Source organism: Mirounga leonina, unplaced genomic scaffold (genome assembly GCF_011800145.1).
Source record: "Mirounga leonina isolate KUSES-001 unplaced genomic scaffold, KU_Mleo_1.0 Mir_174, whole genome shotgun sequence".
NCBI classification, from domain to species: domain Eukaryota; kingdom Metazoa; phylum Chordata; class Mammalia; order Carnivora; family Phocidae; genus Mirounga; species Mirounga leonina.
In genome coordinates this window covers 77,458,120-77,483,793 of record NW_023270451.1, presented here as the reverse complement: position 1 = coordinate 77,483,793, position 25,674 = coordinate 77,458,120, and the positions used below count along the sequence as shown (strand labels likewise).

At 39.5% G+C, this 25,674-nt stretch overlaps 1 protein-coding gene and 1 pseudogene across 4 annotated transcripts in view; both read left to right on the top strand.

Moving 5' to 3' along the window:
• Nucleotides 1–25,674, top strand: part of BRAF (B-Raf proto-oncogene, serine/threonine kinase) — a 179,315-nt gene that overhangs the window by 12,303 nt on the left and 141,338 nt on the right. The gene's annotated exons all lie outside the window — the stretch shown is intronic.
• On the top strand, nucleotides 24,350–24,520 carry LOC118021448 (annotated as a pseudogene).

The following is a 25,674-nucleotide window of genomic DNA, read 5'->3' as shown; positions in this document are numbered from 1 at the left end:
ATAGAACAGTTGGAATGTTGATTACATTCAGTGTTATCTTTAAACCACTACTGAGTTAAACAAAGTGCCAACATATTGATACTTTTACTAAGCATTTCATAGGAAAGAGGTATAATGTATTAATATGATAGTACAGAGACTGTGTCTCGTGACTTTATAGAAAAAATATAAGCATTAAGACTTGTGTTAGACTTTGATATTTTTAAAGCTATGATCCACCATTTTTTTTGTCATCCTAAAACTATATTGATGACTTTTTTTTTTTTTTAAGTTTTTATTTATTTGACAGAGAGACACAGCCAGAGAGGGAACACAAGCAGGGGGAGTGGGAGAGGGAGAAGCAGGCTTCCCGCGGAGCAGGGAGCCCGATGTGGGGCTTGATCCCAGGACTCTGGGGTCATGACCTGAGCCGAAGGCAGACGCTTAACGACTGAGCCACCCAGGTGCCCCGATGACTTTTGTTTTTAAGTCATTTCATAGGCCAATAGGTATTCAAGTATTCAGTAAATATTTGAGTGCCTACAATATGCCAAGTAGTACTCTAGGTGCTTAGGAGTACATTTGGAAACAAATCAAAGATCTCTACCCTTACCTAGCTTATATGCTGGTGGACGTGTGTGTATGTAGTGGGGGAGGGGCAGACAGACACACAAAAAGAAAATTATATAGTATGTTTGAAAGTAATAAGTACTATGGAAAAAGAAAAGTAGAACAGGACAAGGTTTGCAATTTAAAATAGGGAGATTAGGGTAGGGCTTTAGTTGAGAAGGTTAATATTGAGCAAAGATTTTAGAAGGTAAAGGATAAGCATTTCAGACAGAAGAACCAAATTCAAAGGTTCTGAGTCAGGAATGTGCCTTGCCTATTAGAGAAACAACAAGGAGGTCAAAGTTGCTGCAGTGGCTTAAAGAAGGGAGGCAAGTAAGTAGTAGGAGGTGAAATCTAAGAGGTGTTGGGGTAGGAGTGGGAACAGAAGCATGACCAAAGGCCTTTGACTTTTGCTTTAAGTGAAATGGGTAGCCATTCAAAGTTTGAGCAGTCAGAACGGAGTTACATGAGTTACTTTTTAACAGAAATATTCTGGTTGCTATGTAGAGAATAGACTCTAAATGGACAAGGGTAGATGTAGGGGAACCAGAGAGGAGGCTTTTGGGATTATCTAGACAGTGATTTAGACCAGATTGGAAGCAGTAGAAGTATTGAGAAGTGATCAGATTCTGGATGTTTTTAAAGTAGAGCCAACAGGATTTGTTGATAGATTGAACGTGAGGTGTGCAAGAAAGAGAGGTGTCAAGGGGGGAGGGGAGGGCACAGATTAAGAATTCAGTTTGGGGTATGTTAAGTTTGAAATATCTATTACATGTCAAAGATGTTGAGTAAGCTGTTATGAGTCTGGAGCTTGGGAGTGAGGCCTAGTGACAGAGACTCTTTGCCATATATATGTCTTACTTTCTTCTTGAGTATACACTTAGACACTTCTCCTTAGTACTTAGGTGTGGTCATATGATTAAGTTCTGGCTAATGTAATATGAGCACATGTGATATACACTAATTCTAGGTCTGGTCCATACAAACATCTTCCTTCCTGTTTTTCCCTTCTGGTTGATTGAACCATGATAATCCCTAGGGTAAGTTGGAAGCCTTATGTTGTAAATAGTAGATTGATCATTAGCCTAGGTTTCTGAATACTGCTTGGATAAAGACCACATTGCTAACCTTTCCAACAACCTATTACTATTAGATGGATAAGAAATAAGCTTTCATTGTATATGAGTCCTTATACCTTTCAAGTGTATTTGTTACAGCATTTAGCCAACCCTAAATTTGGGATTTGGATGGGATTTAAAGCTGTGATATTGATGTGGTTGTCAAGGGAATGAGCATAGATAGGAAAAAAGAGAGCCAAGTTTGGAGAAAAGAGGAGGAGCCTGAGAAGGAGCAACCAGTAAGGTAGGAAATCGAATGAAGAAAGTTTATTAATAGAGAGTGGTCAGTTGTGTATGCTGCTAAGTTAAGTAAGATACTAAGAATTCATCATTGGAGTTAATAAAGTTGAGGTATTGTGATCTAGACAAGAATAGAGCATTGAGATGAAGTTCCAAGGGAGATACTCTGAGTGATTTTAAGGGAGAATAAAAGGGGAAGTGAAGATAGTGAAGAATTTTCCTATAAAGGGGAACAGAGAAATGGGGCAATAGCAAGTGAGGGAAGTGGGGTCATGGAATTTTTTTAGTGATAAAAAAAATAAGGACATGTGATAGAAATGAATCCTTAGAGAGTAAAACATTAATGATTTCCCAGGGCGCCTGGGTGGCTCAGTTGGTTAAGCGACTGCCTTCGGCTCAGGTCATGATCCTGGAGCCCTGGGATCGAGTTCCGCATCGGGCTCCCTGCTCCCTCGATCTGCTTCTCCCTCTGACCTTACCCCTCTTGTGCTCTCTCTCAAATAAATAAAATAAAATCTTTTAAAAAAATTAATGGTTTCTGAGGAGAAAGAGAGAAGGAAGGGTGAGGGAGAGAGAAGTAATCTCTCTGAAGGGAAGAGGGAAAGGGATTTAGTGTACAAATGGAAGGATTGGCTCTCAATAGGAGCACGGATAAGGGTGAGGGAGAGAGAAGCAATCTCTCTGAAGGGAAGAGGGAAAGGAATTTAGTGTACAAGTGGAAGGATAGGCTCTCAATAGGAGCACGATACTTTATGATAATACGTGGTAAAGCAGAGTATATAGATACATATGTTGATAGGTAGGTAGATGTGATGCTGGGAGTCTGTGTGTTCTCTTCCAGTTGCTTTATTCTTTTTCAGTAAGACTGAAAGTTATCAGCTAAGAGTGAGTCTTGGGGATATGTGCATTAAGGAGAGAGGTGAAGGTCTTAAAGTTGTTTGGGAGCACATGAGAGTAAATGGACTAGGGACAAAGAATAAAATTGATAAGCAATATTAAATTATTTTACCAGTTGTCCAGACAGCATTGTGGGACTTCTGACTTTTGGGTGCAGGTCCGCAGATCAAAGTTAAATGTAACTTGCCAAGGCAATTTAAGAATTGATATGAGTCATTCTCATTTTGACTCACAGACATGGAATCATTGGGAAATAGAACATGAATTATTACTTCTTCATGAAGTACCTGCCATTTTCATGCCACAAATTTAAGCTAAATTTGGAGAGGTCTGGTTACTAATTTTCTTTTCAAAAATAATTCTTTGAATCTTTCTATATTGAAATTTTATTAAATATTTATTTTGTCTATATAGAATAGCATCCTCACTGCAGTTTAATTTTTAAACTGTACAGTGAAGCATTTGTTTTCCTGTTACTTTCTTTCAAATGCTCTCCAAGTTTGACTTGTCTTTTGCTCATGCTTTTCCTGCTGCCTGAAATACAAACTCCTTCTCCTGTCATCACCATATCCAAACCTTTCATACTTAGCTCACTTATTGCAGGAAGCCTTCCTGAACTTCTTTCCAAGGCCTAGTTAGGTGCCTCTGCTTTGTGCTTTCATAGTACCTCAAAGTGTACTTGGTATCATTTCATTTACTATAGTATAGTTTTTGTTGGTATCTGTCCATTCCCTTTAGACCAATGTCGTTCAGTCAAAATTTCTGTCATGAGAAATGTTCTGGGCTGTCTCATATGTCCACGGGTGGCTACTGTGCCCTCAGAATGTGTATAGGAGAACTGAAGAGTCGGATTTTAAAATCCGTCTGATTAATTTAAATAGTCACATGTGGCTACTGGCTACTTTGGACCCTTTTAAAGTCAAGGCTTATGTGGAATTCATATTTATTTTTCATTGCTTGGTAGTACTTACTGCTGCTTAAATTACTGTGTTCTTTCTCAGTACTCTTAGACCAAATAGTTGTCACTCACCTGGAATATGGCAATTTTCTTACCTACTTCTGTTCTTAACCATAGCTTTCCGGTTTATGCAGCAGTAAGTTCTTCAGTACTATAAAGCTAGGGTTTCTGTTGTTTTGTTTTGTTTTTCTCCTTCAGACTGAAAAACTGGGTACCTGTGAGGTTACCTCAAGGAATTTCTGAGGGTTAAGAGTAGCAAGGAAGAGACTCAGTGGGCTCGTGGAGGGTAGGGAAGCAATTTCTGCTTCAACCAAAGTAGTTCCACTTCATAAGTTACTATATTGAAATTGTGCTTGAGATTTCATATGGCAGGGGGAAAAGGCTTCTAAAAGATAACACTTTTTTAAAAAGATTTTATTTATTTATTTATTTATTTATTTATTTATTTATTTATTTAGAGAGTGTGGGCAGGGGGGTAGAATCTCAAGCAGACTCCCTGCTGAGTGTGGAGCCCGACATGGGCCTTAATCCCACGACCCATGAGATGATGACCTGAGCCAAAAATCAAGAGTTGGATGCTTAACCAACTGAGCCACCCAGGCACCCCTAAAAGATAACGCTCTTGATGGAGGAAAGAGGGCATGCACGTGTCAGTATGTGATTAAGTGCCAGAGTGGATGATGAAGAGTTCAGAAATGGAATGTTATTATAGGCTAATGAGGTCTTGATAGAAGTTAGTGTTTAACCTAGACAGGTGGAAGGAAGGAGAAAAGGTAGTGGGAATAGACTTTGCAAAGAGCTGGAGTTAGAAAACAAAAGTTAGAAACTTTTGTTTAAGGAACACGATCATCATGTTTACAGTTGAGTGACTTGTATGAAATAAAATTTGGCTACGTTAGACAAGACTGCATTGTGGAAAGTAGTTACAGACTGAAAAAAATTTTAATTTTTTAAAATATATTTTTTAATTCATGAGAGAGCACGCACAAGGTGGTGGGGGGAGGACAGAGGGAGAGGGAGAAGCAGGATCCCCGCTGAGCAGGAAGCCCAACTCGGGGCTCAATCCCAGGACCCTGAGATCATGACCTGAGCTGAAGGCAGTTGCTTAAACGACTGAGCCACCCAGGCACCTCTAGACTGAAAAAAAATTGAGCTTTATATTATATGCAGTGGGATGAAAGTGGAGGTTTTAAATAAATGATGAAAGCAGTGTTTAAGGATGATTTAATTGGTAAGGGTTTGTAGTGTGGATTCAAGATGCAAAAAGGTCAAACCACCAAAAATGTTTAGGGAAAGACTTAGCAGTAAGATGCACTATGTCACTGTTGAAGCTTGGGTTCTCTGACGGTAGATACTGAGACACTGTTTGCAGTGCATGATATTTACTAGGAATCAACACCTGTGAAAGGAAGAGGCAAGACATAGGATTGGGATGATATAGGATGAACTTGCGTTGTGATGTGTGTGGGCCTCATAAAACCTTTGCCTCTTAGTATGGACCTTTGGACTGAGGATTGCCTGTCAGAGGGGCTTGAGCCAAGTGGCTGAGCCTCTTTGCTTGGATGTGGGCTGCAGTTAAGGTGGACATTTGGAAGCTGTCTGCTGACTGCCCTCATAGCTGGGCAGCAATTTGTTCCATGAAGATGGAGCTTGGTCATGCATCTCTATGTCTTCTACAGACAATGGGTCTGCGTGTGGGTAGTTCTTCCCCAGAGGGCAGTTTTGAAATACTTGGAGGTGTTTTGGTTGTTACAAATATGGGGGAAGAGGGCAGCATTAGCCTTTAATGAGCAAGGACCAGGGGAAGTCAGCTCTCTGAGTGTTCAGGACAGTCTGCACATTTAAGAATTGTTTGAATAACCATAGGACTTAGAGTGATTTGTTGGATTTTGTAGGTGAAAAAAGTGGTAATAATGATCTGAGCTTAGAAACTAACTTTGTTTTAGGTATGAGGCATTGTTTTAATATACACGAAAAGTTGCAGGAATTTAGTTATCACATAAATTGGAGGAATATTAAAATTTTCGATCAGAACTTTATCAGGAGTTCTTCACCACTTCAGAAAATCACATAATTGGTGGCAGTGCCACTTGCACACAATTGAGTGACTCAAATACTTTTCCTCTCAGTCTACAGTTGTAACCACTATAGTTGTAGTGATTCTCTGTATAGATATGAGCATCTGATACCCTCGTTATGTTTAATAATTGCCTGCACATTTTGAAATAAATATTTTATTACTAATTTATTTCTTTCATATGATTGAAAGTACAATTAGGGTGTTACTGACTTTTAAAATTTCATGTAGGCAGGCTGTCTCAATTTAATTTTAGGATAGTTTACGGGGTGTTACAAAATAGTTGCCATAAAAAGGGGAAATTGATTTCTGTTTTCAGTAATGATGGATTGCATTATTTCAGATCAGCCCTTTTGATGAAAACAACTAAAAATCTTGGAAACATTTTTAAAAATTTTTAAAGGAATTAAGAGCTGAAGATGTAGTAGACAGCTACAAGGCCAAATTTTAGGAAAAAGGCAGGAATCTGGAGAAATAAGTAGAGGATGAAGTAGCTTTTGCTCTGAGGGCAGTTGCCAATCTATTTAGATTTGGGCTTTGGTTTTGGTATACTTCATGAGATGAAGAGGATAGAAATCAAGGCCTAGAGTTCATCCAAAGTGAGAGTCAAAGAGGAGAACGACTGTATTTTAAGATGGTATCCCAAGGACTCCATCATTAGGTTAAGGATGAAACAGAACTAAACTGTGTACCCACTCCCTTATCTAGGGGATTGTAGATTTGGAGCAGGGAGAGAAAAAGGAAATTAAGAAAAATAAATCCTTCAAGTTGTGACCACAGTTTTAGCTCTCAAACTGATAAGCAGCTTAGATTTGTCCTTCCTGGGTGGTCTAGGGACCCTCAAACCATTTATCATAGTTCTGGTTTCAAACTGGTAGTACTCACAAGGCCTGTCAGAAGGAAGGCAAATTATCTTTGGAAAAAGGCCCTACATTCTGAAGGGGATTGCCACCAATAATTTTTCAAGGGCAGTAATTAGTACACTGTCACAAGTAACCAAGCATAGTAAAAAACACACACACAGGGCGCCTGGGTGGCTCAGTTGGTTAAGCGACTGCCTTAGGCTCAGGTCATGATCCTGGAGTCCCTGGATCGAGTCCCACATCGGGCTCCCTGCTCAGCAGGGAGTCTGCTTCTCCCTCTGACCCTCTTCCCTCTCATGCTCTCTGTCTCTCATTCTCTCTCTCGCAAATAAATAAAAAATCTTAAAAAAAAAAAAATCCCCCCAAAAAAATTTTTAATAAAAAAAACCACACACACAAGTTAAAATTACATGATATATGTATGTAGAATTCTTCAAGTAATATAATTTAAGATTTGTGTAGTTTTTAAATTGAGATATAATTGACATATAACTGTGTAGTTTGCTTTATGTACATATACCTCAAAATAAGTTTTTTAAAAAGAAAAATGTAACAACATGCATGGAAATAGCACTGTGAATGAGAAACAGATCCAGAAAATTCTCAAATATCAGATGGATTTAAAACCATTGATGTTTGTTATGTTTAAAGAATAAAAGACAAATTTGAAGACAAGCAGAGAAAAAGAGACTATAACAAGTTACTTAGTAGACTTGAAAAAACCAAATAGAAAGTGCAGAAATGAAACTATGCCAGATATACCTAAGGGAAAGATTGAGCAGGTTATTCCTAACTGAAGAAGAATTAGTTACCTGGAAGATAAGACAGGAGAAACTTTCCTGACTGTACTACTGAGAGTCAAAACAATGGAAAATATTGAAGAGAGGTTGCGTGATGAGAGTGAGATCTAACATATTTAATCAAAGTTTCATAAAGAGAGGAAAGAGAGAGTGATGCAGAGGTAATATTTGAAGAGATATTTCTGGCTGAAAATTTTGTAGTTCTGATGAGAAACCAGTTGATAGACATAGGAAGCTCAATGAATTTCTAATAATATAAATAAAAAGAAATCTGCACCCAGACAAATCAGTGAAATGGCATAAACCCAAATACAAAGAGAAAAATCTTCAGCCAGAGGAAAAAAAAAGATTTCTTTCAAAGGAGGAGCTATGCACCGATAGCTGACTTCTCAACAGAAAAGTATGTATATTTTCAAAATAATTGCTAGTGTATACTTATAAATTCTGTACTTGCTTAGCAAAACTATCCCTCAAGGATGAGGTAAAAGTTTAGTTTAACAAACTCCATCAGCCCTTTCCAAAGGAAATTACGAAGGATGTACTTTAGGCAGAAAGATTGCAGATAAAGGTCTGAGGTGCGAGATGGAATGAAGTGTAAAGAGCCTATTGAAGTAAATGAAAGAAGACGTAATGGGGCAAAATACCATGTACATGGATTGATAGACTCAATATTGTATAGATATTATTCTCCAAATGAATTTATATATTTAATATAATTCCAATCAAGGCATTAGTTATTTTTTTGGTTGGTTGGTTGGTTGGTTTTGTTTTTTTGTTTTTCTTTTTGTTTTTGTTACTGTTCAGGTAGAACTTAAAAAGCTGATTCTAAAATTCTCTGGAAAATCAATAAAGGGCCAAAGCAACTGAGACATTCTTAAAGAGGACAGTATGGGAAGATTTATTTTACTAGTTATTGAGACTTACTACAAAGTATAGTAATTAAGACACTGTTGTGAGCAGTCTAGTCTAGTGATGGATGGACCAGTGGAAGAAAACAGAAGAAAATCTATAATTATAGGTTATTTGATATATGACAAATATAGGTTACTTAATATATGGCAGATATATGCTGGTAATTAGTAAGAAAAGAATGCCTTTTTCAGTAAATGGTACTGGAAAAATTAATTTGGACTTCAACTTCAAAATGATCAAAAATTCTGGGTACATTAAATGCTTCGATGTGAAATGCAAAAATATAAAGCTTTTAGAAGATAATATAAAAAGATAAAAAGAGGGCTTTTAAAAAAGATTTTAGTTTAGTTTAAATATTTTATTTTAGAGAGAGCGCATGAGCAAATGTGATTACAGGGGTTGGGGTGGGGGGACGGCAGGGGAAGAGGGAGAATCTGAAGCAGACTCCGAGCTGAGTGTGGAGCCTGACTCAGGGCTGGATCTCATAACCCTGAGATCATGACCTGAGCTGAAATCAAGAGTCAGCTGCCCAACCAACTGAACCACCCAGGCACCCCTAAGATTTTATTTTTAAGTAATCTCTACATCCAACATGGGGCTCAGACCTACAACCCTGAGATCAAGAATTGAATGCTCCACTGACTGAGCCAGCCAGGTGCCCCTATTAGAGAGCTTTTAGAGGTTTTTTTTTATTAGAAAGCTAAAAATAACAATTTTTGTTAAATTGAAGATGGCACAAATTCTAAGATTCACCATTATTTTGTATTTCTAAAATAAAATATTGCCAGTTAACCATGATATGCTATTGATTGTAAACTAAATGTACACAATTTTCACTTTTTTAATACTTTAACCTCTTGCAAGTGATGAAATACAGTGCATTTCCTGAACTCCCTTCCATCAAATGTGGATGCAGCTTAGGTTCTCTCCACTAGATGAACTCCCACAATTTGGAAGGCAAAGAGGACAGGGAAACTTGTTTTTGCTGCTGCTTTGGTTGGTTAGCAAAGTTGTGAGATTTAAATGAATAGAAGCAGTGGAGGTGCCTGGACCAAGATTCCAGTGTTTAATACCAGCTTCATGGATATGTAGAGGCAGTAATGGCAGTAGCTTTTAGAACCCTGGCTTGCAATGTATCCTTTATCTCCTCACTGGAGTGGCTATTCTGATTCTTAATCCTTCCTTTTTTTTTTTTTTAATGTACTTCCATATTTTGAATGATAACCATCTTAGTCCTTGTATTAAATGCCTTTCTGGTTGAAATATCTGATATATAGCTTTTTCTTTTCTGCATTGGGTCCTGATTAATAAATTTTTATTGGCTTAAGGAATCATTTGACATTTAATTTTTTTTTATTTTTTAAAAATTGTGGTAAAATATATTAATATTTTAACCATTTATAAGTATACAATTCAGTGGCATTAAATACATTCAAAATGTTGTTAACTATCACTATCTATATCCTCAATTTTTTCATCATCCCCAGCAAAAACTCCACCAATTAAAAAAAATATTCCACTAATTAAAAAATAATTCCTTCTTTCTTCCTTCTGCAGCCCCTGGGGTAACTTCTCTTCTATTTACTATCTTTATGGATTTGCTTATTCTAAGTACCTCATATAAGTGAAATCATACAGTATTTGTCATTCTGTATCTTATTTCATTAAGGGAAATGTTTCCAGGGTCCATCCATGTTATGGCATATATCAAAATAACTGCCAAACTGTTTTCCCACAAGTATTCCATTTACATTCCCACCACCCATCATCAGGATTCCAATTTCTCCATATCCTCACCAGCACTTGCTATTTTCCTTTTCCTTTCCTTGGATTATAGTTATCCTACTGGTCACGAATTGGTATCTCATTGTGAATTTTGTATTAACGTTATTCTTTTTTTTATTGTTATGTTAATCCCCATACATTACATCATTAGTTTTAGATGTAGTGTTCCATGATTCATTGTGCATAACACCCAGTGTTCCATGCAGAACGTGCCCTCCTCAATACCCATCACTAGGCTAACCCATCCTCCCACCCCCCTCCCCTCTAGATCCCTCAGTTTGTTTTTCAGAGTCCATCATCTCTCATGGTTCGTCTACCCCTCCGATTTCCCCCCCTTCAATCTTCCCCTCCTGCTATCTTCTTCTTCTTCTTTTTTTTTTTTCTTAACATATATTGCATTATTTGTTTCAGAGGTACAGATCTGAGATTCAACAGTCTTGCACAATTCACAGCGCTTACCAGAGCACATACCCTCCCCAGTGTCCATCACCCAGTCACCCCATCCCTCCCACCCCACCCCCCAACTCCAGCAACCCTCAGTTTGGTTCCTGAGATCAAGAATTCCTCATATCAGTGAGGTCATATGATACATGTCTTTCTCTGTTGGACTTATTTCGCTCAGCATAATACCCTCCAGTTCCATCCACGTCATTGCATATGGCAAGATCTCATTCCCTTTGATGGCTGCATAATATTCCATTGTATATATATATATACACACCACATCTTCTTTATGCATTCATCTGTCGATGGACATCTTGGCTCTTTCCACAGTTTGGCTATTGTGGACATTGCTGCTATAAACATCGGGGTGCACGTACCCTTTCGGATCCCTACTTTTGTATCTTTGGGGTAAATACCCAGTAGTGCAATTGCTGGATCATATGGTAGCTCTATTTTCAACTTTTTGAGGAACCTCCATACTCTTTTCCAGAGTGGCTGCACCAGCTTGCATTCCCACCAACAGTGTAGGAGGGTTCCCCTTTCTCTGCATCCCCACCAACATCTGTCATTTCCTGACTTGTTAATTTTAGCCATTCGGACTGGTGTGAGGTGATATCTCATTGAGGCTTTGATTTGGATTTCCCTGATGCCGAGCGATATTGAGCTCTTTTTCATGTGTCTGTTGGCCATTTGGATGTCTTCTTTGGAAAAATGTCTGTTCATGTCTTCTGCCCATTTCTTGATTGGATTCTTTGTTCTTTGGGTGTTGAGTTTGAGGAGTTCTTTATAGATTTTGGATACTAGCCCTTTATCTGATAGGTCATTTGCAAATATCTTCTCCCATTCTGTTGGTTGTCTTTTGGTTTTGTTGACTGTTTCCTTTGCTTTGCAAAAGCTTTTTATCTTGATGAAGACCCAATAGTTCATTTTTGCCCTTGCTTCCCTTGCCTTTGGCAATGTTTCTAGGAAGAAATTGCTGCGGCTGAGGTCGAAGAGGTTGCTGCCTGTGTTCTCCTTTAGGATTTGGATGGACTCCTGTCTCACATTTAGGTCTTTCAACCATTTTGAGTCTTTTTTTGTGTGTGGTGTAAGGAAATGGTCCAGTTTCATTCTTCTGCATGTGGCTATCCAATTTTCCCAACACCATTTGTTGAAGAGACTGTCTTTTTCCATTGGACATTCTTTACTGCTTTGTCAAAGATGAGTTGACCATAGAGTTGAGGGTCCATTTCTGGGCTCTCTATTCTGTTCCATTGATCTATGTGTCTGTTTTTGTGCCAGTACCATACTGTCTTGATGATGACAGCTTTGTAATAGAGCTGGAAGTCCGGAATTGTGATGCCACCAGCTTTGCTTTTCTTTTTCAACATTCCTCTGGCTCTGCGGGGTCTTTTCTGGTTCCATACAAATTTTAGGATGATTTGTTCCATTTCTTTGAAAAAAGTGGATGGTATTTTGATGGGGATTGCATTGAATGTGTAGATTGCTCTAGGTAGCATTGACATCTTCACAATATTTGTTCTTCCAATCCATGAGCATGGAACATTTTTCCATTTCTTTGTGTCTTCCTCAATTTCTTTCATGAGTATTTTATAGTTTTCTGAATACAGATCCTTTGCCTCCTTGGTTAGATTTATTCCTAGGTATCTTGTGGTTTTGGGTGCAATTGTAAATGGGATCGACTCCTTAATTTCTCTTTCTTCTGTCTTGTTGTTGGTGTATAGGAATGCCACTGACTTCTGTGCATTGATTTTATATCCTGCCACTTTACGAATTCCTATATGAGTTCTAGCGGTTTTGGGGTGGAGTCTTTGGGGTTTTCCACATAAAGTATCATATCATCTGCAAAGAGTGAGAGTTTGACTTCTATTTGCCGATTTGGATGCCTTTTATTTCTTTTTGTTGTCTGATTGCTGTGGCTAGGACTTCTAATACTATGTTGAATAGCAGTGGTGATAGTGGACATCCCTGCTGTGTTCCTGACCTTAGGGGGAAAGCTCTCAGTTTTTCCCCATTGAGAATGATATTCGCTGTAGGTTTTTCATAGATGGCTTTTATGATATTGAGGTATGTACCCTCTATCCCTATACTCTGAAGAGTTTTGATCAAGAAAGGATGCTGTACTTTGTGAAATGCTTTTTCTGCATCTATTGAGAGGATCATATGATTCTTGTTCTTTCTTTTGTTAATGTATTGTATCACGTTGATTGATTTGCGGATGTTGAACCAACCTTGCAGCCCAGGGATAAATCCCACTTGGTCGTGGTGAATAAGACTTTTAATGTACTGTTGGATCCTATTGGCTAGTATTTTGGTGAGAATTTTTGCATCCATGTTCATCAGGGATATTGGTCTGTAGTTCTCCTTTTTGATGGGGTCTTTGTCTGGTTTTGGGATCAAGGTAATGGTGGCTTCATAAAATGAGTTTGGAAGTTTTCCTTCCATTCCTATTTTTTGGAACAGTTTCAGAAGAATAGGTATTAATTCTTCTTTAAATGTTTGGTAGAATTCCCCTGGGAAGTCATCTGGCCCTGGGCTTTTGTTTGTTGGGAGATTTTTGATGACTGCTTCAGTTTCCTTAGTGGTTACAGGTCTGTTCAGGTTTTCTATTTCTTTCTGCTTCAGTTTTGGTAGTTGATGCATCTCTAGGAATGCATCCATTTCTTCCAGGTATCGAATTTGCTGGCATAGAGTTGCCATATGTTCTTATAATTGTTTGTATTTCTTTGGTGTTGGTTGTGATCTCTCCTCTTTCATTCATGATTTTGTTGATTTGGGTCATTTCTCTTTTCTTTTTGATAAGTCTGGCCAGGGGTTTATCAATCTTGCTAATTCTTTCAAAGAACCAGCTCCTAGTTTCGTTGATCTGTTCTACTGTTCTTTTAGTTTCTATTTCATTGATTTCTGCTCTGATCTTTATTATTTCTCTTCTCCTGCTGGGTTTAGGCTTTATTTGCTGTTCTTTCTCCAGCTCCTTTAGGTGTAGGGTTAGGTTGTGTACTTAAGACCTTTCTTGTTTCTTGAGAAAGGCTTGTATTGCTATATACTTTCCTCTTAGGACTGCCTTTGTTGCATCCCAAAGATTTTGAATAGCTGTGTTTTCATTTTCATTGGTTTCCATGAATTTTTTTAATTCTTCTTTAATTTCCTGGTTGACCCATTCATTCCTTAGTAGGATGCTCTTTAGCCTCCATGTATTTGAGCTCTTTCTGACTTTCCTCTTGTGATTGAGTTCTAGTTTCAAAGCATTGTGGTCTGAAAATAGGCAGGGAATGATCCCAATCTTTTGGTACCGGTTGAGACCTGATTTATGACCTAGGATGTGATCTATTCTGGAGAATGTTCCATGGGCACTAGAGAAGAGTGTGTGTTCCGTTGCTTTGGGGTGGAACGTTCTGAATATGTCTGTGAAGTCCATTTGGTCCAGTGTGTCATTTAAAGTCTTTATTTCCTTGTTGATCTTTTGCTTAGACGATCTGTCCATTTCAGTGAGGGGGATGTTAAAGTCCCCCACTATTATTGTATTGTTGTTGATGTGTTTCTTCGCTTTTGTTATTAATTGCCTTATATAATTGGCTGCTCCCATGTTAGGGCCATAGATATTTACAGTTGTTAGATCTTCTTGTTGGATAGACCCTTTAAGTAGGATATAGTGTCCTTCCTCATCTCTTATTACAGCCTTTGGCTTAAAATCTAATTTGTCTGATATAAGGATTGCCACCCCAGCTTTCTTTTGGTGTCCATTAGCATGGTAAATGGTTTTCCACCCCCTCACTTTAAATCTGGGGGTGTCTTAACCCTCCTATACTGTTGGTGGGAATGCAAGCTGGTGCAGCCACTCTGGAAAAGAGTATGGAGGTTCCTCAAAAAGTTGAAAATAGAGCTACCATATGATCCAGCAATTGCACTACTGGGTATTTACCCCAAAGATACAAAAGTAGGGATCCGAAAGGGTACGTGCACCCCGATGTTTATAGCAGCAATGTCCACAATAGCCAAACTGTGGAAAGAGCCAAGATGTCCATCGACAGATGAATGCATAAAGAAGATGTGGTGTATATATATATATACAATGGAATATTATGCAGCCATCAAAGGGAATGAGATCTTGCCATATGCAATGACGTGGATGGAACTGGAGGGTATTATGCTGAGCGAAATAAGTCCAACAGAGAAAGACATGTATCATATGACCTCACTGATATGAGGAATTCTTGATCTCAGGAACCAAACTGAGGGTTGCTGGAGTTGGGGGGTGGGGTGGGAGGGATGGGGTGACTGGGTGATGGACACTGGGGAGGGTGTGTGCTCTGGTAAGCGCTGTGAATTGTGCAAGACTGTTGAATCTCAGATCTGTACCTCTGAAACAAATAATGCAATATATGTTAAGAAAAAAAAAAAAAGAAGAAGAAGAAGATAGCAGGAGGGGAAGATTGAAGGGGGGGAAATCGGAGGGGTAGACGAACCATGAGAGATGATGGACTCTGAAAAACAAACTGAGGGATCTAGAGGGGAGGGGGGTGGGAGGATGGGTTAGCCTAGTGATGGGTATTGAGGAGGGCACGTTCTGCATGGAACACTGGGTGTTATGCACAAACAATGAATCATGGAACACTACATCTAAAACTAAAGATGGAATGTATGGGGATTAACATAACAATTCAAAAATTAAATAAATAAATCTGGGGGTGTCCTTGGGTCTAAAATGAGTCTCTTGCAGACGGCATATCGATGGGTCTTGTTTTTTAATCCAATCTGATAGCCTGTGTCTTTTGATTGGGGCATTTAGCCCATTTACATTCAGGGTAATTATTGAAAGATAGGAATTTAGTGCCATTGTATTGCCTATAAGGTGACTGTTACTGTATATTGTCTCTGTTCCTTTCTGGTCTATGTTGCTTTTAGGCTCTCTCTTTGCTTAGAGGACCCCTTTCAAGATTTCTTGTAGGGCTGGTTTCGTGTTTGCAAATTCCTTTAGTTTTTGTTTGTCCTGGAAGCTTTTTATCTTTCCTTCTATTTTCAATGACAGCCTAGCTGGATAGAGTATTCTTGGCTGCATATTTTTCTCATTTAGTGCTCTGAATATATCCTGCCAGTCCTTTCTGGCCTGCCAGGTCTCTGTGGATAAGTCTGTTGCCAATCTAATGGTTCTACCATTGTAGGTTACATATCTCTTCTCCTGAGCTGCTTTCAGGATTTTCTCTTTGTCTCTGAGACCCATAAGTTTTACTATTTAGATGTCAGGGTGTTGACCTATTTTTATTGATTTTGAGAGGGGTTCTCTGTGCCTCCTGGATTTTGATGCCTGTTTCCTTCCCCAAATTAGGGAAGTTCTCTGCTATAATTTGCTCCATTATACCTTCTGCCCCTCTCTCTCTTTCTTCTTCTTCTGGGATCTCAATTATTCTAATGTTGTTTCGTCTTATGGTATCACTTATCTCTCGAATTCTGCCCTCGTGATCCAGTAGTTAGCTCTCTTTTTCTCAGCTTCTTTATTTTCCATCATTTGGTCTTCTATATCACTGATTCTCTCTTCTGCCTCATTTATCCTAGCAGTTAGCGCCCCCATATTTGATTGCACCTCATTAATAGCCTTTTTGATTTCAACTTGGTTATATTTTAGTTCTTTTACTTCTCCAGAAAGGGTTTCTCTAATAACTTCCATGCTTTTTTCAAGCCCAGCTAGTATCTTTAAAGTGATGATTCTGAACTCTAGATCTGACATCGTACTAATGTCCGTATTGAATAGATCCCTGGCAGTTGGTACTACCTCTTGTTCTTTTTGTTGAGGTGATTTTTTCTGTCTTGTCATTTTGCCCAGAGAATAGATTAATGAGAGAACAAAATGCTAACAGGGTAACAACATTTCCAGAAAATATACTCTAAACAAATCAGAAAAGACCTGAAGCAGTGGGAAAAGAAAGGGAAAGAGAGAAAAAAGAAAAAGAAAAAGAAAAAAGGAAAAGAAAAAGATCCAAAACAAAAAAAAACAGAATGTGATCAAATATGATCAGGCTGGTATATAGATCAGTGCCACACACTAGATTTTGGGTGTATTTGGTCTGTTAGAAGAAAGTGCCTCCCAAAATTTTAAAGAAAGAAAAACTTATATATGTACAAAAATAAGGGTTGATATGATGAAGGGATGGAATATGATTGTAAAGATGGAAATTATAAAAAATTTTATAAAAGGAATTGATAAGTTGTTTGAAAAAAGAAAGAGTATTTAAAAAAAAAAGAGGGAAAAAAAAGGAGAGAATGTGATCAGGCAGGGGAGTAGAAAAAAACCATACAATAGAGATTTAGGGTATATTTTGATCTGTTAGAAGAAACTGTCTCAAAATTTTAAAGAGAGAACAACTTATATATATATGCCAAAAATACAGGTAACTACTATGAAGGGATAGAATATGACTCTAAAAATGAAAAATAAATTTTTTTTTTTAAAAAGGGATTGATAAGATGTTGGTTGAAAAAGGGAAAAAGAAAAATTAAAAAAAAAATTAACTTTGAAAGACTACAGAATCATGGTAAAAAAGCCATGAATTCTATGTGCAGTATTCCCCTAGCGCTGGAGTTCTGCTGTTCTCATTGATCGGTAAACTTGGTCTTGGCTGGCTGTTCTCGCTGATCTTCTGGGGGAGGGACCTGTTGCTGTGGTTTCCAAATGTCTTTGCTGGAGGCGGAATTGCCCCACCCTTGCCCGGTCCGGGCTAAGTAACCTGCTTGGGTTTGCTCTCCGGAGCTTTTGTTCCCTTCAAGCTTTCCGTACAGTAGTGGAGGCGGAGAGTGAAAATGGTGGCCTCCCAGTCTCCGCCCCAGAGGAGCCGTAGGAGCCGACACCTCAGGGCCCCGCTCCTCAGTGAGCCCCCAGAGAAAAGCAGTCAGTCACTCCCGTCTCCCCGGTCTCCAGCCACACTCCATGCTCACCCGGCCTGTGACCGAGCGTTTCTATCTCTGGCACTCGACCCCGGGTGGAGTCTCCAAACCCAGCAGATCCCTGCGGTGTGCTCCCACACCTCTACTCCCGGGACAGGAAGGGGAGTCTCCCTGGATCTGCCGCTTGTTGGGTCCCTGCTGGAGGAGCCGTGGCCCGACTGTGCCCCGGATCACGGTTTATGGCAACCCTGAGCTGAGAGCCCGCGCCTCGGCTCCATCTCTGCAGCCGGCTTCCCCGCTCCGATACCTGGGAGCTCTGCCGCGCTCAGGCACCCCCGGTCTTTCTGTGACCCCGAGGGTCCTGAGTCCACACTGTCCCACGAGGGTTCCACCCCCCACTTAGCCACCGGAGTGACGTCCCTCAGCGGAGCCGACTTCTAAAAGTTCCGATTTTGTGCTCCGCTGCTCTATCACTTGCCAGAAGCGGCTGATGGAGGCCCCTCCCCCGCCACCTATCCTCCCGAATATCGCCTGGGATTCACTTCTCCGCACATCCTACCTTCCAGAAAGTGGTCGCTTTTCTGTTCAGAGAGTTGTTGCTATTCTTTTCTTCGATGTCCTGTTGAGTATGTAGGTGTTCAGAATGGTTTGATCCCTATCCAGCTGAATTCCTGAGAGGAGACGAAATCCAGGTCTCCTACTCCTCTGCCATCTTGCTCCGCCCCTCCGTATTAACGTTATTCTTAGTGGAAGTTCCTCAAAAACTAAAAGAATTATCGTAGGACCCAACAGTTCCACTTCCAAGAATATATACCCATAAGAATAAAAAACAGACTTGAATAGATACTTGCATACTGATGCTCATTGCAACGTTATTTATAATAGAGAAAAGGTGGAAAGAATCCAAGTGTTTGAATAGATAAAATGTAGTATATACATAAAATGGAGTATTAGTCATAAAAAGGAAAGAAGTTCTGGGGCACCTGGCCGGCTCAGTCAGTAGGGCATGCGACTCTTGATCTCAGGGTTGTAGGTTTGAGCCCCATGTTGGGCATGGAGCCTACTTAAAATGAAAATTAAAAAATAAAAGGAAAGAAATTCTGATACATGATATAACATGGGGAAACCTTGAAAACATTATGGTAAGTGAAATAAGCCAGACACAAAAGGACAACTATTGTGTAATTACACTTACATAAAATATCTAGAATAGAGGTTACCAGGGACTGGGAGGAGGGGGATTGGGAGTTACTGCTTAATATGAGAAAGGTCAGAATTTATTGTCAAAGGAACCTAGTCTTACTTCTCACATAGTACAAAATTTCTTCTGTAGCATCTATGACAAATGATTAAGCATTCAATTGAATATCCTTAATAGTAAGGCAGTTTGTTCCTTTGTTCAATATTTTTTTTATTATTATTAAAGATTTTATTTATTAGCGCAAGTGATAGAGAATGAGTGGGGTGGAGGGGCACAGGGAGAGGGAGAAGCAGACTCCCCGCTGAGTAGGGAGCACGATGTGGAACTTGATCCCAGGACTCTGGGATCATGCTCTGAACCGAAGGCAGACAGTTAACTGACTGAGCCACCCAGGCGCCTGAAATATCTTTATTATTAATAAAGATACCTCAGCATGTGAAGCTAAAATATACTTTCTTGAATTTTTGTCTCTAGGTTCTAACATCATCCTAGTTTAGTCCTTTGGAACAGCAAAGGACAATCTGTCTCTTCCTTCTATCTCAGACCCTTACCCTCTCACTATTTGACATGCACACACACCCCCTTTAGATGTTTCCTTGACACTGGTTACTTGATGTTTGCCTTCAGATGTATCCAGGTCATTCTATCCCAAACCAAATACCTTCCCTGACTCTGATACTCTCTTGAGCTTTTGTTTTTTTCTTTCTGGTCACTGACTACCTGTCTTAGGCATTCAGACCTTTCTTCTTGAAAGTCAGTCTTCCATTTCTTACTGCACAACTGAATCTGTTCTTTCAGAGGCCACTATGCATCCTTAACAGTCAGGCTACCCTCTGAGCTGGTGTTTCCATCCTGCATTTCCAATGGTCTCTTGAGTATTTTACCTTAATGTCTCACTGACATCACAAAGACAGCAAGTCCTAAACTGAATTAGTTATCTTTCCCTTTAAATTACTTCTTCCCTTCTTGTAATATTTTCCACTTATCGTAATTTATACTTGAAACCCCAGAGCATCTTTCATTTTGCCTGTCTCCTTACTTTTCTGTTGCAGAGCCCTCATGATTGGGATTCCTGCTCCTACAGGTAGCTCATCCCTTCCTGCATATAAGATTACAGCTAGAGGGGCGCCTGGGTGGCTCAGTCATTAAGCGTCTGCCTTTGGCTCTGTCAAGCCCCGCAGCGGGCTCTCTGCTTGGCGGGGAGCCTGCTTCTCCCTCTCCCACTCCCCCTGCTTGTGTTCCCTCTCTCGCTGTGTCTCTGTCTGTCAAATAAATTATAAAAAAAAAAGATTACAGCTAGAAAGCACCATCTGTGAACCACAAAATGGGTCCTCACCAAACACCAAATCTGTTGGCACCCTGATCTTAGACTTCCCAGTCTCCAGAACTGTGACAAATAAATTTCTTTTGTTTGTAAGCTACCCAGTTCATGGTATTATTTTTTATAACAGCCCAAATGAATGAAGACCGCTGCTTTTCTTACTGAGGCTTATGAGACTCTGACCTCCAGGTCAGTAAGGACTATCAATCACTCAGTATTCCTGATGCCCATTACGTCATGTGACACTAATAGTAGGCTTTTTTTTTTTTTAAGTTTTTTTTTCTTTTTCTATTGATTTTATTTTATTTTATTTTTAAGATTTTATTTATTTATTTGGCAGAGAGAGACACAGCGAGAGAGGGAACACAAGCAGGGGGAGTGGGAGAGGGAGAAGCAGGCTCCCACTGAGCGGGCAGCCCAATGTGGGGCTCGATCCCAGGACCCTGGGATCATGACCTGAGCCGAAGGCAGACCCTTAATGACTGAGCCACCCAGGCACCCCTAATATTAGGCTTTTATAAAATATGTGTCAAGAGGGTGATTTACTGGGCACCTGGGTGGCTCAGTTGGTTGGGCGACTGCCTTCGGCTCGGGTCATGATCCTGGAGTCCCAGGATCAAGTCCTGCATCGGGCTCCCTGCTCGGCGGGGAGTCTGCTTCTCCCTGTGACCCTCCCCCCTCTCATGTACTCGCTCTCTCTCATTCTCTCTCTCTCAAATAAATAAATAAAATCTTTAAAAAAAAAAAGGGTGATTTACTTTTAGAATTAGATGATAATGCATGTAAGCATTCAGTGTAGTATTGTGCCCAACACATAGAAGCTACTCAATAAATGGTGGTCCTTTTCCTTATCAGACAGTTGGTACTTTACTGTCATTGAGAACATTTATTCATTTGCTTGAAGTTTAAAAATAAATCTTGAGCTCCTTTGTGCTGGTTGTGTGGTAGGTGCTGTGATACAGAAATGATCATCTCTGTCCTCAAGGAGGTTACAATCTAGTGGTAGGAGCAAATAAATCAAGAATTAAGGACATTGTACTGTGTGTGTGTGCCCCTGGTACAGAGAAATCACAGAAGAGGAGCACGTAATTCAAAATGAGCTTAAGGGATGGAGGTCAGAAAGATTTCCCAGGAAAGGAGATACTTAAAGTGAACTTTAAATATTTAAGATGTACAAGCCTTTATAAAAAAAGGTAATTACACTTTATTTACATACAGGAAGACCTAAATAAATGAAGGTACAAATTGTATACTAAGAATGAATTGAAAGACTAAGTATGGTAAAAATGTCAGTTTTTTGCAAATTGATCAGTAGATGTATTGAAATCCAAATGCCTTTAGGTTTTTCTTTGGAGCTCGACAACTTGATTAACAGTTTGTATGGAAGTAAAAAGAGGCGAGAATTGAAGAATTATTAAAGAACAGTAAGATTAAGACTTCCTTAATCCATTTTTCCAGTCAACAAATTTGAATGCTTGCTACATGTGAGGCACTGCTGGGCCCTGGTTATTACCTTAGTGAACAGGAGACATGACTCTTAACCCAAAGATCCATTTCTAGTGATAGCTAAGATTTTTAATATACCACTTCGTAAAATATCAGATGAGTGCCAGGACTACCAACAGACTTATCACTGTAATTTTATTACCTGATTTTTATATTTAAAATTTTTCCTGATTATGGGGTGCCTGGGTGGCTCAGTCAGTTAAATGTCGGACTCTTGATCTCAGGGTTGTGAGTTCAAGCCTCACATTAGGCTCCACACTGGGCATGGAGCCTACTTAAAAAAAAAAAATTACCAGTTGTGTATGTTTTTTCTTTATACTCTTTTATTAGTTTTAATTTCTTTTAACAGTAGGAAGCTTAGAAGTAGGCAGGTTTTACTTTAAATAGATCCTTAAGAATGTCAATTGGATTACAGCTTCCAAAGGGAGGGAGGATCTGCTTCTGAATGATGCCTTGAGCAATTATGCGACCTTGGGGAGCAAATGAGGGAGGGTGACTTTGAGGGTCCCACAGGCCTGGGTTTTGAGGCCTAGCCTGTGTGTCAGGTGTCTGAGGAGCCTACAGAAAGAAAAGGGAAGATGAATAACAAAATGACAGGTGAATCAAAATAGAGATTGCTAATGAATTTTATATGCTTATGTGGAGGTAGGTGGGTGAATACGAGCTGGTGAATTAGTTGGGAAAGGATATACTTGTTTGGAACACTTGCTTACTGTATTAAATGAATTTGAACTCCCTCTTACTGTGCATAAAAATCAATTCCTAGTAGATTGAAGGTTAAATACAAAAAGACCACCTCAGAAGGCTTTTAAAAAATATTTATTTTATTTTTTAAAAAAGATTATTCATTCCTTAGAGAGACAGGGAGTAGCAGAGGGAGAGGGAGACAAGTAGACTCGCCGCGGAGCAGGGAGCCCAACAGGGAACTTGATCCCAGGACCCCGAGATCATGACCTGAGCTGAAACCAAGAGTCGGATGCTTAACTGACTGATGACTAAGCCACCCAGGTGCCCCTGAAAAGCTTTTTTTTTTTTTTTAAGGAGCATACTTTTATAAGCTCAAAGCAGGAAAGGGTTTCTTTCTTTCTTTCTTTTTTTTTTTTTAAAGATTTTATTTATTTGACAGAGATAGCGAGAGCAGGAACACAAGCAGGGGGAGTGGGAGAGGGAGAAGCAGGCCTCCCGCCCAGCAGGAAGCCCAATGCGGGGCTTGATCCCAGGACTCTGGGATCATGACCTGAGCCGAAGGCAGACACCCAACGACTGAGCCACCCAGGCACCCCAGGAAAGGGTTTCTTAAGACTGAAAACACCAGGGGCGCCTGGGTGGCTCAATTGGTTGAACATCCGACTCTTGGTTTCAACTCAGGTCATGATCTTGGGGTCCTGGGATTGAGCCCCATGTTGGGCTCCGCACTCAGTGGGGAGTCTGCTATCTCTCCTTCTCCTGCTCCCTACCCCCCCACACACACATACACTCTCTCTCTCTCTCTCTCTCTCTCAGATCTTTAAAAAAACCTGAAAACCATAAAAATTGATAAATTTGACTACATTGAAAATAGAAACTTCTATTTATTAAGACCCTCTTACTAAGAGGCTGAAAAGATCAAGGTACAGAATAGAAGATATTTGTAACATACAGGTATTAATTACCTATGGCTGTGTAATAAGTTATCCCAAAATTTAGCAGCTGAAAACAGTAAACATTTATCTTACAGTTTCTGTGGGTCAGGAATCTGAGAGCAGCTTAGCTGGGTGGTTCTGGCTTATGGTGTCTCAAGAGGCTGAAGTCAGGGTGTCAGTCACCTAGGTCTGTAGTTGTCTCAAGACTGGACTGAGGGAGAATCTTCTTCTGTGCTTCCTTATGTGGTTGTGGCAGGGGTTTCAGAAGATCCACATCCAAATTCATTCACATGGTCACCTCACAGAGTGGCAGCTGGGTTTTTCTAGAGTGAAAGATCCAAAGAGAGTGAGAGAGACTTCCCAGCATGGAGGCCACAAATAACTTAATCTTGTTACCTATCACAACATAGAATGAGTGGACAAGTGGTATGAAGTATATACCTAAAGAAGTATGAATCACTAAGACAAAGACATAATACCAAATAGAAAAAAGGGCAAAAAACCGGAGCAGGCATTTGAATTAAAAAAAAAATTTAAACGACTAATAAGCATATGCAAAGATCATTAATCTCATCAACACTTAGGAAAATAGAAATTAAGACCATGGGAGACCATTTTATACACATTAAATTGGCAGAAATGAAACATTTGAACAGTATCAAGCATTGGTGAGGATATGGAGCAGGGGGAGCTCTTCCACCGCTGGTGGGAGTATAAATTAGAAGAACCACTTTGGAACATAATAGGATGTTGTACAACTAGCAACACCACTCCTGGGTATTTAACCTAGACCAGTGGTGGTCAGACTTGAGTGCGCATCAAAATCCCCTGGAGGGATTGTTAAAACAGACTGCTGGGCCCCACCCCCAAGGTTTCTGATTCAGTAGGAACGGGGTGGAGCCTGATAATTCCCAGGTGATGCTGGTGCTACTGGTCCAGGAATCATAGTTTGAGAATCAGCCATTGCCCTAGAGAAAATCTGTGACTATGTGGACTAGGAGGCATGTAGATACGACTCTTCATAGCAGCATTATTCATTTTAACTCCAAAATACAAAGAAAAAAATTCAAATGTCCATCAGCAGTGGATTATGTAAGTAAATCATGGTGTATTCACTCATGGAATAAAAATTTGGTTCATCACTTCTTGGCCTTTTGGCTAAGATCAAGTGTAGTATTCTTATTAGTTTAATAAAAACTTAGTTCAAATACAGCAGGAAAAAACAGCTCCTTCACCAGTGTGTATGAGCCCACAAATATAATATTAGTCAAACATTAGAAGTCACAAAAATTTAAATGCAGCATGCTTCTATTTATAAAAAGTTCAAAGACATGGAATTAACTGTTGTTCAGGAATGCAAATATAGGTACAGAATTACAAGGAAAATCAAGAGAATAATTATCACAAAAGTGAAGAGTAATAGTGATTACCCCAGGAATGGCAGACAGTGGATGAGAAGGGACATGTGGGAAGCTTTTAAGGTACTGGCAGTGCTGTTTCTTAACTTTACAGTCATTCTTTAAACTGTGGATACGTTTTATAAACTCTTCTCTACATAATTATATAATAAAATTTATATTTTAATGTAAATATGTTTTATAGATGAAGAAACTGACACTTGGGAGTTAAGTACTTTGTCCAACATTACAGAGCTAGTAAGTGTCAGAGCTGATTCTGATTTTAAAGCTTGTGCTCTAAACTATTATGCTGTACCATATATTTTCACAAGGGCCCAAAGAATTAGATATTGTAATTCCCATTTTGTAGATGAAACAGTGGGTTTAGAAAAGTTATGCAACTTGGCTAGGGGTACATTGCTTAAGTGGAAGATCTGGGATTTGGACCCAGGCACTGTGATTACAGAGGACATGCTCTTAACCACCATGCTGTTGGAGCCTCCTCACTTACTGTTGTATCACGTACAGTTACTCGTGTCAGTTTGTTAACCACAATTGACAGCTCATGTTGTTTTCTTTATACTTTTGGCACCTTGACTGGTTTCCTACTGATGGTTTTCAATCTGGATTATTATCTTGAATCAATTTAATACCCTGGGTTGTGCTTGTCCTAGAGAATAAAACCTTTCTTTCTTTCTTTTTTAAGATGTTATTTATTTGAGAGAGAGCAAGCGTGCACGAGCAGAGGGGAGAGGGAGAAGCAGACTCCCCGCCAAGCAGGGAGCTTGATGTGGGACTCGATCCCAGGATTCTGGGATCATGACCTGAGCCAAAGGCAGATGCTTAACCGACTGAGCTACCCAGGCGCCCGAGAATAAAACATTTCTTTACCAGATTCTTTTAGCTAGGAATTTAAATTAGAATTTTGATAAACTCTACTTATGTCAATGTACTGATATCTCTTTATTAGCTTTCGGTGTTTGAATCTTCAGACTTTAAAATTTTTTGTATTATCAGTAAAATTCATTACCCCCACTACATGTTTGTCTTATAAATCAGGTGTGTT